The following is a 6,976-nucleotide window of genomic DNA, read 5'->3' as shown; positions in this document are numbered from 1 at the left end:
AGGATTACCTTTTTCAATTCATGTGTAAAAGGCTGTTAGAATTTTAATAAGAATTGTGTTGTATCTGTAGATGACTTTGGGTATAATTGACTTTTTTTTTTTTACAGAGGCAAAGAATTGCTTTTGCTCATTATAGACAAAGGTGGAGATTGTTTTAGTGTTTAGTGAAAACATTTATTATTTGTAAAACTGAGTTACTGAAGAACTGTATGGGCGTCCCACTATCGATACTCAACACCTTTTTTTTTTTTATAATTTTTATTGTGCTTTAAGTGGAAGTTTACAAATCAAGTCAGTCTTCCACACAAAAACCCATATACACCTTGCTACACACTCCCAATTACTCTCCCTCTAATGAGACAGCCCGCTCTCTTCCTCCACTCTCTCTTTTTGTGTCTATTTCGCCAAAAAATATGGAATGTTTCACAAATTTGCCTGTCCTCCTTGCGCAGGGGCCATGCTAATCTCTGTTTCATTCCAATTTTAGTACATATGCTGCCGAAACGAGCACATAATTGACATCTTAACAATATTATATCTACCAATCCATGAACGTGGAATTTTTTTTTCCGTTTGTTTAGATCTCCTTTGCTTTTTCAGCAGTGTTTATCATTTTCAGTACAGATGTTGTTTACCTCCTTGGTTAAATTTATTCTGCATCTGCTTCCAGCTCTATTTTCTTGGTTATATGAGGTCCCCAACTCCCTGCTCGCTTCCCTTTCCGTTTATTTCTTGTAAGGCAAGAGGTGATACAGGCCACATGCCAGTGAAATTCCCTTTACCTTGGATCAGGGATGTGACCGGAGTAACGGTGCTACATCCCACCCTAATCCTCTTTAACATAATCTAATCTTGCCTCATTAACCACAGGCAGAGATTAGGATTTAAGACACAGAGGAAAATTATATCAATCACAAAATGGAAAACAACCACACAATACTGAAAATCATTGCCTAACCCAGCTGATACGTATTTTTTGGGGGGACAAAATTCAATTCATGACATTATCTCAACCTCTTTCCTTTTTATAGGTGTGTTAAGATTTTCTTTTGCCCCCATGTGTCAGTCAGTTTGTCGTGCTGTGGGGGCTTGTGTGTTGCTGTGATGCTGGAAGCTATGCTACTGGTATTCAGATACCAGCAGAGTCACCCTCATGGTGGAAAAGACCAAAATGAATGTCAGAAGAGACTCTGAAACTTTCTTTTGAATGTTGAGCAGTGAAAGCAAAACAAGAAATGATGAAGTAAAAGAATTGAACAGTAGATTTCAAAGGGTGGCTCAAAAAGACAAAGTAAAGTGTTATAATGACATGTGCAAAGAGCTGGAGATAGAAAATCTTTTGATTGAGAAAACCAAAAGGGAAGAACATGCTGGACATTTCTCAAGCTGAAAGAACTGGGGGAAAAATTTAAGCCTTGAGTTGCAATAGTGAAGGATTCTATGAGGAAAATATTAAAGGATGCAGGAAGGATCAAAAGAAGATGGAAGGAACACCCAGAGTCATTATACCAAAAAGAGTTGGTTGACATTCAACCATTTCAGGATGTATCATATGATCAGGACCTGATGATTCTGAAGGAAGAAGTCCAAGCTGCACTGAAGGCATTGGCAAAAACAAGGCTCTGGGAATTGACGGAGTATCAATTGAGATGTTTCAACAAACCAATGCAGCGCTGGAAGTGCTCACTTGTCTATGCCAAAAAATTTGGAAGACAGCTTCCTGGCCAACTGACTGGAAGAGATTCATGTTTATGCCTATTTCCAACAATGGTGATCCAACCAAATGTGGAAACTATCAAACAATATCATTAATATCACACACAAGCAAAATTTTGCTGAAGATCATTCAAAAACGGCTGCAGCAGTATGTCGACAGGGAAGGCCAGAAATTCAGGCTGCATTCAGAAGAGGACACGGAACCAGGGATATCATTGCTGATGTCAGATGGATCCTGGCTGAAAGCAGAGAATATCAGAAAGACATTTACCTGTGTTTTATTAACTATGCTAAGGTATTCGACTGTGTGAATCATAACAAATTATGGATAACATTGCAGAGAATGGGAATCCCGGAATACTTGATTGTGCTCATGAGGAATCTGTACACGGATCAAGCTGCAGTTGTTCAAACAGAACAAGTGGATACTGCATGGTTTAAAGTTTGGAAAGGTGTGCGTCAGGGTTGTACCCTTTCACCATACCTATTCAATCTGTATGCTGAACAAATAATCTGAGAAGCTGGACTATATGAAGAAGAATGGGGCATCAGGATTGGAGCGAGACTCATTAACAACCTGCTTTATGCAGATGATACGACCTTGCTTGTGAAAGTGAAGAGGACTTGAAGCACTTACTGATGAAGATGAAAGACCACAGTCTTCAATATGGATTACACCTCTGTTTAATGTATCTCACAGTTCTTTTATGCTCTGTTCATTTTTCTTTAATATTTTTTCTTCAGAGTGAATTATTTTAATTTTTTCTCTTCTTAACCAGGTCAAATCTACTGTTAAACTCCTCTAATGAAATTGTAATTTCAGTCATTGTACTTCTAAGCTCCAGAATTTGTGTTTGTTTTCTTTTTTAATTTCTCTTTGTAAATATTCTCATTTTGTTCATACATCATTTTGTTTAATTCCTTTAGTTACTTGTCCATATTTTTCTTTAGTTCCTAGAGCATATTTAAAGAATAGTTCTAAAACTGCAATAGGCCCAATATCTGGTGTTCCTCAAGGAGAGTTTCTGTTTGCTTATTTTGTTGCTTTGAATGGGCCACTCTTCCCTGTTTCTCTGTATGTTTGTACTTCTTAAATTATTATTAAAAACAGGATATTTGAATACTGTAATATAGTAGTCCTAGGACTTAGGTTCTCCCTCTTTCTCAGGGTTTGCAAGTTGGGTTTTTTTTTTTTTTTAATTTACCTTCTTTTTCCTTTTCTCTCTCTCTTTTTTTTTTTTTTTACTTTTGAAGGCATGGTAGTCTGTTATCTTATATACTTTCTAAAACTATTTCTGCAGAAAGAAACTGGGAAAACAAAAACAAAACAATCAAAACACCTCTTGCAGCCTTTGTAGACTGGCTCTATGCTGGAGTAATCCTTGAGCCTAGAGATCCACCTAAGGAGAAAGTTTAGAATTACTTCAGGTTTTTCTGGTCAAGTGTATTATTGCTCTGGGCATGCATGTGGTGCTTCAAATTAAATATACTTTAAATGCCCAAATTTCTGACAGAAATTCTCTCCCTAAGGCTTTTACCCAGTGTCTCTAACAGCTCCTTTGCCTGAGGTTGCCATGGGTTCCTTTGTTTACTTTAAGGTGCCCAGGCTATGCCTGCTACTCTTTAGCTCCAGCTACAGAAGAAACAGAGATAAGCACTTTGCTTTTGCCCTTTGAGTAGTCACTTAACTGATTTGGGTAGGCAAACACCTTACCATGTTAATAAAGTGCCATCTACTAACTCCACAACCAGAGCCCAGGGTCTAAACTCCCAAGCAGGAAACATGGCTGCTGCTTCTAGCTAGCTGCACAATGGGGGCAGGGTGGTACTCAAGTCAGCTTAAAGAACAAAAATAAAAAGTCTGAAAATCTTCCGACTGTTTTCAAAGTCTTGGCCCCACTCTTGTGACCTCCTGGCTACTCACCAGCATTCCCAGGAGCACTGCTGCTTCTACCTTTTTTTTAACTTTCTCTGTGAGAGAAAGGGAGTGTGGAGCTTCTTACTCTCTCATCATGATTCATTAACTTTGAATTCCTAGTTGGATATAAAGTATTTTTACAAGTTTTCATGGAGTTGATTTTATGATTACAAACTTTCTGCAAGCAAGAGAAGATGTCAAACCCTGAAGTTTAGAAAGATTGTAGAAAAGTAAAAATTCTTAAACGTTCTAAGAAAGTGCAAATTGAGATCAATTTATTGGTCAAATAATTTTAACTCCAGATCCAAATTTTAGGCACTTATAGGTTTTTAACATTTATTTCAATAGTTTTTTCACTACAAATTAATATTTTAAAGTATCTTGAACACCTTTTACAAATTTTGGTTCTCCCAAATATAATAAATATTTATTTCACATATATTTTTCATTTTCAAAACAATCCCAAATTCACATAGATTTTCATTATAATTTTACAGTTTTTGATACAACATTTAGCATATGATATTTCTAACAGTTTGAATTCTGAGTTGCAAGCCACAAAAAAAAAAAAAAAAAAAGATCTGGCTAACTTATTGGAATATATTGGAAATGTGTCAGGTCATCATTCAAAGGGCTTGGTAGGAAGGCTGGAGAACCAGGCTCAGATAATGAAAATGAAACAAGATAGAATCAGCTACAAGATTCCCATGTCTGGTCATATTTTGAGGTCTGGTGAGGATTTGATGACTGAACATTGCTTCTGCTGGAAGCTGCCACTGGAGATAAATTAAAAGCCATGGCTTTTTCGTCACATCCAGGCTCAAAATTCTAGGTAGCAACATTCAATTGACAGAACCTAGGTCAGATGCCTGTACCTTTACTGTCAGAGATACAGAGAGACGGTATCCGGTCCCCTTTAGATTGTAAGCATGCCTCCTCTCAGACTGATGCAGTGGGAGATTTTCTTCCAACCAGGTAAGAAGAGGCTATGAGGCTGTGGACAGTGGGAAATCAAGGAAAAACAGATGTCCTCTAAACTTGGCATTTCTTTAAACACACACACATGCACACACATATATTTAGAATTAACAAACATGACTGTGATTTTTATAAAACTCTAAAGCATACATAAGTACATAAAAACTGGGATCATAGTAATATAAATTAGTGATCAACATACACGAAGTTCTGTATTGGCAATGACACCATTCAACATTTAAAGCTCTTTGTGTTTTTCTATTGTTAAGTAAGAGTGAAAATGTAGGATATTGTATTTTTGTCTTCTAGTTGGTATCCGGAAATCCTGGTGGTATAGTGGTTAAGAGCTATGGCTGCTAACCAAAAGGTCAGCAGTTCAAGTCCACCAGGTGCTCCTTGGCAACCCTATGGGACAGTTCTACTCTGTCCCGTAGGGTCACTATGAGTCAGAGTCAACTCGATGGCAACGAGTTTGAGAGTTTCAGTTGGAACCCACTCGATGGCAACTGCTACCACCAAAACAACAGCTGGACTGTACAAGTTAATTGCCGACACTTTAAAAAAATCTTTTTGCATCTGTGACTTTGCTTATCCTTTCTGGGTTTTAGTTGTGCTTGGAATTACCAAAATCTTTGAGTCAGTACTCAAGTACTTATTGCAAAAATCTAATGCCTGTCTTGCATAACGCATTCAGGTTTAAAATACTTTTACAGTTGATTATCTAACTAGTTAATTACTTTTCATTTTTATTCAAGGATATTTCAGACTGAAATAATTTTTTTCTTCATTTACACATCTGATGAACTGGATAAACCTTGCCAGTCAGGTGACTGTCCAGGATATTAGGCAAATTAAAGATACTAAAACACAAATGGATCTAACTCTGCCAACATTTCCACCTGTGTTTTTTTTTTTTTTTCAATCTGGATACTATTAGAAAATTGCTATGGCTTAGTGTCCTCAGTACTTTAGTTTTCAGACTTTTTCAGCCCTTTCTTGGCTCACTGAATTTTGACATTTGGTTTCTGTCAATACAGATAATAATATGAAATGTATCTTATGAGGAAATGAGGAGGAAGAACTATCAGATCTAAAGACCATGTTCCAGATGGAAAGCCTTTCCAACCCTACAGTTGTATGCTGGCATTGATGATACCTCTGGCAAAGGTGAATCGAAACACTTGCTATAGGACTGGTTTGAGGCAAAGGCTTGGATAGAGGATATTGTAGGCTTTCATATCAAAATAAGCTTGATTAAGGGAGATAGAATAAAAAACCAAAATAGGCAGGTACCTCAGTTCTAGATCCTGAATTGATCCAGTTGAAATGTATCAGAAGGTAGGGTTCAACATCTAAGAAATTAGATAGCAATGCAGTTTGTGTGGTCTATTCTCCACTTCATGGTGCCTGTGGACCTGACTCAACGGCACATAATAACAGCAGTGAAGAGTGGGTAGGCTCAGGTCTGGCGATATCGCTTTAAGCAAGAAGGAGGTCAGACTTTCAGAATAAGGTCAGACATGTTAAAATAATCTCTTGGAAATAATGGTTCTACAATAAAATTAGGGACAGCGTATAGATATCTGAAAGAAAGTGAATTCAGTTCTTGGAAAATAATTGAGAAAAATGGCAGAGACTCTAAGACCTAATATTTCATGTATTCATTTACGTGAAGTAAAAACAATTTCTCATGTCTAAAATTAAAAAAAAAAACGTAGTTCATTGACTATAACATGTATGTTCTCACATTTTTCACATTTCTGAAAATTCGAGGCATCTACAATAAATGGCTTCCTACAATTAAAATTGGCAACAATTAATTTTTTCTTTATGAGACAAAGTTTGATGCATCTGACAATTGAAGGTCACAGATTTTATTATATATAGCAGTATGTAGTAACTTTGAAAAATAATATACATAAGCAAAAATATGTTCAATAAACTCAAAAATATATATTTTAGAATAATTTTAATATACCATTTTCTGCTTTAAACTTAGATAATGGTCTTTATCACCTCCTATTCACTTTGTTAAGAAATCCTGGTGGTACAGTGGTTAAAGTACTCAGACGCTAACCAGAAGTTTGGCAGTTGGAACCCACCAGCCTCTCTGAGGGAGAAAGATGTGGCAGTCTGCTTCCATAAAGCTTTACAGCTTTGGAAACCCTGCGGGACAGTTCTACTCTGTCCTATAGTGTCGCTATGAGTCAGAATCTACCCAAGGGCAGTGGGTGGTATGTGGTGGGTGATTCCCTTTGTTGGTGAAGGAGAGATTCCCTACCCTAAATAGTATAAGATGGTTGAATATATGACACCAAAACCAAACCCGTTGCTGTTGAGTCGATTCCTACTCATAGGGATCCT

The 6,976-nt window shown here is 36.9% G+C and overlaps 1 non-coding gene across 1 annotated transcript; it reads right to left on the bottom strand.

Annotated features, from left to right (window-relative positions):
• Positions 1-407: 407 nt before the first annotated feature.
• Positions 408-511, bottom strand: LOC111752213 (U6 spliceosomal RNA). Its single transcript, XR_002787198.1, has one exon. It is a non-coding gene; the product is annotated as a U6 spliceosomal RNA (small nuclear RNA).
• Positions 512-6,976: the final 6,465 nt, after the last annotated feature.

Source organism: Loxodonta africana, chromosome 5, assembly GCF_030014295.1.
Source record: "Loxodonta africana isolate mLoxAfr1 chromosome 5, mLoxAfr1.hap2, whole genome shotgun sequence".
NCBI lineage: Eukaryota > Metazoa > Chordata > Mammalia > Proboscidea > Elephantidae > Loxodonta > Loxodonta africana.
Note: the sequence above shows the minus strand (reverse complement) of the source record. Positions and strands in the feature narration are given on the sequence as shown.